At 46.8% G+C, this 9,971-nt stretch overlaps 1 long non-coding RNA gene and 1 pseudogene across 1 annotated transcript; one reads left to right on the forward strand and one right to left on the reverse strand.

The window, feature by feature from the left end:
- The first annotated feature begins 100 nt into the window (after positions 1-100).
- Positions 101-9,164, forward strand: LOC131500816 (uncharacterized). Its single transcript, XR_009256474.1, has 3 exons — positions 101-215; positions 8,535-8,636; positions 9,044-9,164. It is a non-coding gene; the product is annotated as an uncharacterized LOC131500816 (long non-coding RNA).
- On the reverse strand, positions 6,206-6,901 carry LOC131500815 (dynein light chain Tctex-type 3-like; annotated as a pseudogene).
- Positions 9,165-9,971: the final 807 nt, after the last annotated feature.

Below are 9,971 nucleotides of genomic sequence, written 5' to 3' on the forward strand. Positions count from 1 at the left end.
CTGGCCCCAGCTTTCCAGTGTCTCAGGGATCAAAGGGCTCTGGGGCCCATTTATTACTGGGGTTCTTTGGCTGACACTCATTTTGCGCATTCCTGAGAGGGTGAATGGCAGGTGCGCTGCCCTCCGAGCTCCAATGTCAAGACTGGTGACCATGATGCTCTGCCTGCTGCCCCTTGTCCTTCAGCTCCTGTCTTGCCATGCTGCTGCTGGGCAGGGTGAGTGAACCCCCACCTCGCCTCTTCTCCCCGGTCTGCCCAGGCTCGAGGGAGGGCTGCTTCCGGGGGCGGGCACAGGTTGGGGTATCATCTCCCTGGAGCTCAGCTCATGTCCCTCACCCTCTCTTCTCCCAAGCTACATTTGGGAGAAGAGCCAGGGCTTTGGGGTGGGTCCAAGTTAGCCTTTCTGAGCTTGCTTCCTCTCCAGAAAGAGAATAAGAACTCAGACTTGTCAGGGCTGGAGGGTTAGACTGAAACCGCTCCCCCCTGCCCTGCGGTCCCTGGCATATAGCAGATGCTCAGCCAATATTAGGGTCTGTCCTTACCCTGTGGATGTGCCCCTCCACACCCCTGGCCACCTCCCCCCAAACATCCAGGCCTTCCTTTCATAAGAGACGAAAGCCTGAAGTCTCTGCTCTGACTCTTGTTCTGGCCATTTCTGTATCACCCCACCCCTGCCTTGTGCCCCGAGCATGTCCCAGGGCTGTCAGGCATCCCAGAACCAGGAAAGGGGCCACTGCTCTAGCCAAATGGGCACAAGCTGGGGTTTTGGGAGCCCCAGATTCTAAAAATGCAGTGAAACAGCTGTGTGCTGTGGGGCAGCTCAGTTCATCTCTGGCTTCAGTGTCTTCCCCTAAAGGACAAGGGTTGGGCCCACTAAGGGTTCCATGGCCATGGGGACTGGGCTCAGGTTGGCAGAGAATGACAGGGGTTCCTGGTCAGACCTTTCAGGGGTTCCCTCTGCCACTCGCCTGTCCCCAGAGAAAGAGGGAGGGGAAAAGGCAGAAACGAAACTGCAGGCCTCAGATTTGCACTCCCTTGAGACGTGCTCCAGGAATGGCCTGGGTGGGGTGGGAAGGGGTCTTAGAGGCAAAAGTGGGGGCTCATGCTGGACCCTGTGGATGTCATTCAGACTGCCATGTCCTGGACTGTGTTTTGCCCTGAGCTCAAAACACCAGGAACAGCGGGGGCTCCTGGTTCCCTGGACCCAGATCTTGGGCAACTCTTCTCCAAAGAGGAAATGGAGTGGGGGCTGGGAAGAAAGTACCTGTAAATGTAATCCTGGGGCTGGGGCCTCCTTGGCCCAAACCCACCTAAAGGAGACAGGGCCTTCTCTGGAGGCCTACCTGAGGGCTGACTGGCAAATGAAGAGAATGGAGGGAGGTAGGGGGGCCGAAGTCTGGGACAGGGTGGGGCAGTGGCTTGGCATGGTCTAAAGGGCTGGTTCACTGACCTGAACCCTGCCATCACTTGGCATGGACTCCCAATGTGACAACACTCAGAGCTGCCACCTTATTAGTAGTACTGAGAATGACACCCTTTTCCCAGGCACTGTGTGTGCTATCCATATTCTTAGTGACTTATCTCTAATAGTGGCATTTTAGGCACTAAAATGGGCCTTAGTTGGGGAAGATGTTTCCAGCTCCTTCTCATTCCTCCACTCCCCTGCTCTCCCCTTTCTGCTCTCTGTTCCTTCTTTCTGGCCCCTCCCTCCACTCCCTCTCCCTCTCTCCCCCTTCTTCTTTTTCTCCTCCTCCCACCCCTTGGTCTCTCCCACATTCTGCACCCTGTGGCTCATCGCATCTCCACTCCCAGTCTCCCCCCTCAGTGAAATGGAGTCTTGAAGACTCTCTGGGATTCTGTGGTCCCCTCTCTGGGCCTGGCATCAGCTGGTCTGTAGAGCCCTGGCCAGCCTTGAATGGCACCTGACTCTCCCATGTGTCCTTTTGGGGACCCAGAGCCACATCCCTTCTCAGGCTACTGGGCTGGGGATGCCTGAGTGGGGCGTGGGCCTTGAGGAAGAATCTGGTGGCCTTCACCTGGCTCTTCCCGGCAGGCACACCCTCTTCTGGCCATCTGGCCCCTCCTTCCAGCACACCCTGGTTATATTGCTTGTCAACGAAACACAACATTCTGGGCCCAGTCGAGCCCTGTCCAGCCCTGGTAAGTGCCTCTTACCTCCCATATCCAGCACAGATGTGTCCAAGGCCTGGGTGCTCAGTCATCTCCTTCTGCTCGCTTCCCCCCCTTCCCTTCCCCAACCTGAGTGCTTTTGCCCACCCATGTCCTCACCACCCTGCTACTGTCATCCTCCTCCTGAGGGAGTCACTCCAGTGGCTATCCCCCCAACCTCGCCTCCATCAACAAGGTCCTTCTCCTCTGAGGAGCCTTCCTAGGGGTCACCACTGACCTCTCTCTCCTTGAATCCACTGCTGCAACCACAGGTGACCAGAAAGAATTTCCCTTCCAGGGCCACCATAACAAATTAGCACAACCTGAGCGGCTTAGAACAATGGAATTTCTTGTCTCACAATTCTGGAGGTCAGAAGTCCAAGACTAAAGTGTCAGCAGGACATGCTCCCTCTGAAGGCAGTAGGGAAGGAAAGAACTATGCCAGGCCTCTCCCCTGGCATCTGGTAGCTGCTGGCAATAGACATTCCTTGGCTTGCAGGCACGTCACCCCGATCTCTGCCTTCATCTTTCCCTGAGGGGTTCTCCCTGTGCGCACGTCTCTGTGTCCAAACTTCTCTTCTTTTTTTTTTAGTTAAGTTTATTTTTTTATTTTGAGAGAGAGAGAGAGCGAGCAGGGGACAGGTAGAGAGAGAGGGAGAGAGAGATTCCTAAACAGGCTCTGCGCGGTCAGTGTAAAGCCTGATGTGGGACTCGAACCTATGAACTGTGAGATCATGACCTGAAACCAAGAGTGTGACATTTAACCAACTGAGCCACCCAGGGGCCCCCAAACTTCCCTTCTTCTGTTTTTGATTTTGGCTATTCCGACAGTATGAGGTGATACCTCATTGTAGTTTTGATTTGCATTTCCCTTTTGATGAGTGATGTTGAGCATCTTTTCATATGTCTGTTGACCATCTGGATGTATTCTTTGGAGAAATGTCTGTTCACATCTGTCCATTTTTAAATTGGATTATTTTATTTTTGAGTGTTGAGTTGTATAAGTTCTTTTTTAAGAATGTTTATTTATTTATTTGGAGAGATAGAGCTCGCAGGGGAGGGGCAGAGAGAGAGAGGGAGAAAGAGAATCCCAATCCTAGTCTGACAGTGCAGAGCCCAACACAGGGCTTGATCTCATGAACCATGAGATCATGACCTGAGCCAAAATCAAGACGTTTAACCCACCTAGACACCCAGGGGCCCCTGTATAAGTTCTTTATATATTTAAGATACTAACCCCTTATAGGATATGTTGTTGCAAATATCTTCTCCCATTTAGTAGGTTGTCTTTTAGTTTTGTTGATTTTTTCCTTTGCTGTGCAGAAGCTTTTTATTTTGATATACTCTCTGAATTTCCCTTCTTTTAAAAAATGTATTTAAATTCGTGTCAGAATTTCCCCTTTTTATAAGGACACCAGTCATAATGGTCATAAGCCCACCCTAATGGCCTCATTTTCACTTGATTTCCTCTGTAAAGACCTATATCCCAATAAAGACATGTTCTGAGGTCCTGAGGGTTAGGAATTCAGTATAATTTTTTGAGGGATGGATAAATTCAACCCATGACAATTGCCAAGAATCAAAAAAGCTAGATAGCATACTAGTTGTTGAGAATGTGGGAAAGAGACACTGCCAGCCACAGAAAGGGAGTGTGATTGGTACAGTTCTATAGAAGGTATTTTTTTTTTTTAGATGGTCTTTGAGAAAAAAGGAACACAATATCCAGGGCACATGCTCTTTTGCCTGGCAATTTCTATGTGTAGGAATTTGCCCAATGGATACACTCATATACCAATGCAAAGTCGCAAATACAGGGATATCCATATTCACCTTAGCAAATGATGTGGCGTCTCTCTGTTGCTCTTCTCTGAGTTCTCTTCTGTTCCTTTCCCTGCTTTTAAGGGCTCATGTGATAACATCGGTCCTGCCTTGAAAATCCAGGATAATCTACCTATTTGACCTGATCAGTCAATTAATTAGCAATGTCATACTTGCCAAGTTCCTTCTGCCATGTAACATAACATACTCTTGGAATTAACACCAGGGGGCAGAGACCATGAAGACCAAAATTCTTCCTACCACACAGCCCAAACACCCATCTCCAAGAGGTAAATTAAATAAATCTATACATCTATATCATGGAGCACTATGTAGTCATTACAAAGAAGGAGGTAGCTTAATATGCTTGAGACAAAGAAAAAAAAGCAAGACACAGAACCACGTATACAGTATGCAACCATACCTCTTTTAAGCGCTTGTTGATGTATATAATATCTGAAAGGTCTCACAAGAAACCAGTAATAGAAGATGAGTATGAAAAGGACAATTTGGATATAAGGTGGGAGAAAGGCTTATTTTTTAAGTTTTGTATCATATGTATACGTTAATTATTCCAAAATCAAACCCTGTTTCCTTTTTCTTCCTCCTTTTCTTCTTCTGCCTCCTCTTGCTTTTTTTTTTTCTTTTACAGCACAGGAAGATAATCTTTACTATATTTTAAATAAAAACAGAGAGTTGGGGCGCCTGGGTGGCGCAGTCGGTTAAGCGTCCGACTTCAGCCAGGTCACGATCTCGCGGTCCGTGAGTTCGAGCCCCGCGTCAGGCTCTGGGCTGATGGCTCGGAGCCTGGAGCCTGTTTCCGATTCTGTGTCTCCCTCTCTCTCTCTGCCCCTCCCCTGTTCATGCTCTGTCTCTCTCTGTCCCAAAAAAAAAAAAAAAAAAAAAAAAAAAAAAACGTTAAAAAAAAAAAGAAAAAAAAATAAATAAAAACAGAGCAGATATCAAGTCCCCAGGTATTTTGATCATTATTCTTTTAAAATAAGGTTTCAGTAACAATAATCAGGAGCAAGACTTAACTGCACAGATATTTTGGTCACTATTATAATCATCCAGGACACAAAAGCCAGCAACATGAAGTAAAATAAAGGTCATGGCTGTGAGAATTTTTGACGTGCCAAAAATATAGACCACTACATGAAACTCTATCTTTGTATTATCTCAATATTCTTCTTTTTCTAAAAAAAATTTTTAAACATTTATTCATTTTTTAAGAGACAGAAAAAGACAGTGCCAGTAGGGGAGGGACAGAGAGAGGGAGACACAGAATCCAAAGCAGGCTCCAGGCTCTGAGCTGTCAGTGCAGAGCCTGATGTGGGGCTCGAACTCACAAACTGTGAGATCATGACCTGACCTGAGCCAAAGTCCAGTGCTTAACCAACTGAGCCAGCCAGGCACCCCTTTTTTAATTTTTTAAATGCTTATTTATTTATTTTTGAGAGAGAGAGAAAGAGAGCGGGGAAGGGGCAGACAGAGAGGGAGACAGAGAATCCCAAGCAGGCTCCAGGCTATCAACACAGAGCCTGATGCAGGGCTCTAACTCACAAACTCTGAGATCATGACCTGAGCCGAAACCAAGAGTTGGACACTTAACCGACTGAGCCACCAGGTGCCCCCTAAAATCTTTTCCTACATAAATGATGCTGCACACAATAAGAGATAATCTGCCAATTTACCATGAGATAGTTGATAGCTTTGAAGAGTCTTGCACATCTGTCATACAGCACATTAATAAGTAACAATTACTCTTTTAAGGAAAGACACACTGGAAGGGCGCCTGGGTGGCTCAGTCGGCTGAGCATCCGACTTTGGCTCAGATCGTGATCTCGTGGTTCATGGGTTCAAGCCCTGCGTCCAGCTCTGTGCTGACAGCTCAGAGCCTGGAGCCTGCTGAGGATTCTGTCTCCCTCTCTCCATGCTCCTACCCTGCTCACACCCTCTCTCTCAAGAACAAATAAAGATAAAAACAGGGGCGCCTGGGTGGCGCAGTCGGTTAAGCGTCCGACTTCAGCCAGGTCACGATCTCGCGGTCTGTGAGTTCGAGCCCCGCGTCGGGCTCTGGGCTGATGGCTCGGAGCCTGGAGCCTGTTTCCAATTCTGTGTGTCTCCCTCTCTCTCTGCCCCTCCCCCGTTCATGCTCTGTCTCTCTCTGTCCCAAAAAAAAAAAAAAAAAAAAGATAAAAACAATTTTTTTTTAATAAAAAGAAAGGACACACTGGCAAATTGTTAAGTTAACAGCTTTGGCTGAACACTTTTAGTCTGTCACAGGTCAATAGCAATGGTAGAAACATTGACTACACAGTTCATGGTTCGGTCCTCCCATCTTACACTACAAGTTCCATCAGAGGTGGCAACCCCCCAAAACAGCAACTGGCTGTGTGAAAGCCATATGCGCTCCTGTGGACCACTGCATAGGTCACAACATATTTATAAGCATTTCCCAACATAACCAAATGTGTTAAGGTTTGCTCTACTATGCTTGCGGTCTGTTGGTTGATGTTCTTCCGGTTATAATCTTCACCACTGAAGGTCCTATTCATATGCTCTTTAAGGATATTGTTGGCTTCATCAGCATTGAAGCCAGCTTTGTGGCAGTGGCAGTGGTACTCCTCCATGGTGGCACTAACCCCCACAGGATGGAGTCTTCTCTTGTTTCTTGTTTTTTGTTTTAAGTATAATTCCTTACATGAATCCTGAGAATCTCAGTGTAGGGCTGTATTTCCTAGCACTGACGCAAGATCTTCCTGAGTTCTCTCTCTGCCCAACGCCCTGTGAATTATAGGCTTTCCCAGTTTGGCTGGTGGAAAGAGCATTGTTCCCATGCCTACGTGAGAGCCAGGTCTCTTTCCTTCTAATCTTTTCCAGTGGCATTTCCTGGATCTTGGGTAGTTTCTTGAGAAGCAAGAAGGCAACTCTAGCTGTCTCATTCTTTCAAGACACTGGTCTACATCTCCTCAACCCAAGAGATCTTGCTGGAAACCCTCTCAAGTCAGTCAGCTAGGGTGATCACAGGCACATCCAGTGTATTGAAAATCATTGCTTCCTGTCTTTGCTATGGTTATCAGGTTATTTGGGGGTGGGTGTTGTTTCCGGTAGGAGGTTGAATCCAGTCTCTGATGCTCCATCTTGGCCAGAAGCAGAGCATAATGTTTTTATAAGGGGCTTTGATGAGTGTTTAATCTATTTTACATACTTAGCCAATTAAATTACTTTAAACATTTTAAGTTACATTTATAAAATTAATACATTATATTTCCTATTTAAAGACTTCAATTGTTTGATTCATAAACAAAATCTTTTCAAGTACTCAAGAAACTCCATAAACCTAATACATTAAAATGTTTATTTTTAAAACTTCCTTCAAACCTTCAAGCCTAATACATTATATATATGGTGGATCTTAAGTACTCTTAAATGTTCTAATACTGTTTATAATCTTGGCAAGATTTTCATGTAAAATGACAAGTCTAAATTGATCACTCAATTATATATTTTATTTTTTAATGTTTATTTATTTATTTTTAGAGAGAGAGGGAGAGAGCGAGGGAGGAGCAGAGAGAGAGGGAGACAGAGAATCCCAAGCAGGCTCCACACTGTCAGTGCAGAACCCAACACGGGGCTCGAACTCACAAACTGTGAGATCATGACCTAAGCAGAAACCAAGAGTTGGACACTTAACCAACAGAGACACCCAGGCACCCCTCAATTACGTATTTTAAATTGAAACTACAAGGTTGCCACATTAAGCCAAATTCTCTTGAATATTACAAATATATTAAATCTCAAGTGTGAAAAGGTTATTTGATACAAAAGGTTTGAGTTTCTTGAAGATGATTAGAGTAAGTGTATCTGTTCCTAGGGTTAAATGAAGCTCTTTACTATATTAGGATATTTTTGTATATGCTATAACAAATATGCCCCAAATGTGTCATCGCTCAACCGCGGTAGAAGGTTTTTTCCCTGCTCATGTAACGATAGGAGAGCAGATGTTCCCGGTCGGCAGGTAGGTTTTCTTCATGTCGTGATCCAGGGACCTGGCCTCCTTCTTCCTAGGCTTCACTATCTTCTTGGGCCTCCGTGCTGACTCCAACTGGCAGAGAGATCAGGACCACCGATCAGGACCACCGGGGAAGTTTCTGGGCTGGCCTGGAAATGGCATGCTCAGTTGTGCTCACATTCCATTGGAAAGGACTTAGTTGCATGTAAATACTTCCTCAAAATCTGAATCCCGAACTGAGCAAGAGCTCCCTTTCCCACAGCTGCAAAACCTGAAGTTTGCCCCAACCTCTCAAGATCTTCAAGACCTTATCCCTCAAACCCTGGTCTTCTCGCTTCACCTCTGTGTGAACGAGGTCCTGATGCTTGATTTCTAGACCGTGAAACAAACACTGTGGCCCTTTCCAGGGGAGGCAGGGGTGGGGGTGGGGAGATGAGGTTGGGCAATCACAGAGACTTGGGGAGAATAAAGGACTCGCAAATGAGAAGAAATGTTATAGCTCCAGGAGACTAACCTCCCTTTCTCTTTTTCAGACATCCCAGAGGACAGGGCTGTATGGGATGGAGGAGGGTGTGTGCCTCAGGGGAACCTCCGGGACCCTCAGTGCAAGGAGATGAAAGAGATCCATGATACAGGTGAGGCCCAGCAGCCCTAGAGATGCTGGGAAGGGCACCTCTGAGCAAAAGGACTGGAAAACTCAAAAACCCCAATCCCCCTCCAACATTTTACAGTCCATGACTACATGGTTTTTAGGGCCTTAAAGATTATTAAAAGTAGATGGGAACCAGCCAGGATATATGGAAAGGGGTTCAGGCTCTGGGGTTCAGAGCCGAGAGGAGGGCAAGAGAGACATGGATATACCTGCAACAAATATTTCTGTTCATTTAGACAATGGATTTTGGCACCAGATTTTTTTCTAAAAAAGCTACAATAAACACCACACTTAGTACCCATTACTCACACTGACCTCTGTGGACTCTAGAGGGCTTAAAATATTTTCAAAAGCACTGACAAAAGTGACACAATCTGACAACTTTTACAGGAACTGCAAAGGAAGAATCATATCTGACTGACAAAAACAAAATGCTGATACCTTTTAAAAGGAGTAGAATCTCTGGAAGAAATCCCACCACAAACAAGCCCATGTTGTCTGAAGAGGAAACTGTGGTCCTAGCTACCACAAACAATACCAGCAAATTGTCTTCTTATACAGAGGCCACTTCCTCTCCAAATTCCACTGAAGGTGCCACCACAATGTCTTCTACAGAGGCCAGTACGTCTCCACCTTCTGCTAACAGCACGACCACAGTGATTTCTTCTACAGCAGCCACCTCCCCTCCAACCCCCACTGAGAGTGCCACCACAGTGCCTACATCTACAGATCTCAGTTCCTCTCCTACTCCCACTGACAATGCCACCACAGTGCCTTCTTCTACAGAGGCCACTTCCTCTCCAACATCCCCAGATGGTGCCAACACAACGTCGTCAGCTTCAGAGGTCAGTTCGTCTCCACCTTCCACTGACAGGACGACCACAGTGAATTCTTCTACAGCAGCCACCTCCCCTCCAACCCCCACTGAGAGTGCCACCACAGTGCCTACATCTGCAGATCTCAGTTCCTCTCCTACTCCCACTGACAATGCCACAACAGTGCCTTCTTCTACAGAGGCCACTTCCTCTCCAACATCCACTAAAGGTGCAACCACAATGTCTTCTACAGAGGCCAGTACGTCTCGACCTTCTGCTCACAGCACGACCACAGTGAATTCTTCTACAGCAGCCACCTCCCCCCCAACCTCCACTGAGAGTGCCACCACAGTGCCTACATCTGCAGATCTCAGTTCCTCTCCTACTCCCACTGACAATGCCACAACAGTGCCTTCTTCTACAGTGGCCACTTCCTCTCCAACATCCACTGAGAGTGCCACCACAGTGCCTACCTCTACAGATCTCAGTTCCTCTCCTACTCG

Source organism: Neofelis nebulosa, chromosome 18 (assembly GCF_028018385.1).
Source record: "Neofelis nebulosa isolate mNeoNeb1 chromosome 18, mNeoNeb1.pri, whole genome shotgun sequence".
Taxonomy (NCBI): Eukaryota; Metazoa; Chordata; class Mammalia; order Carnivora; family Felidae; genus Neofelis; species Neofelis nebulosa.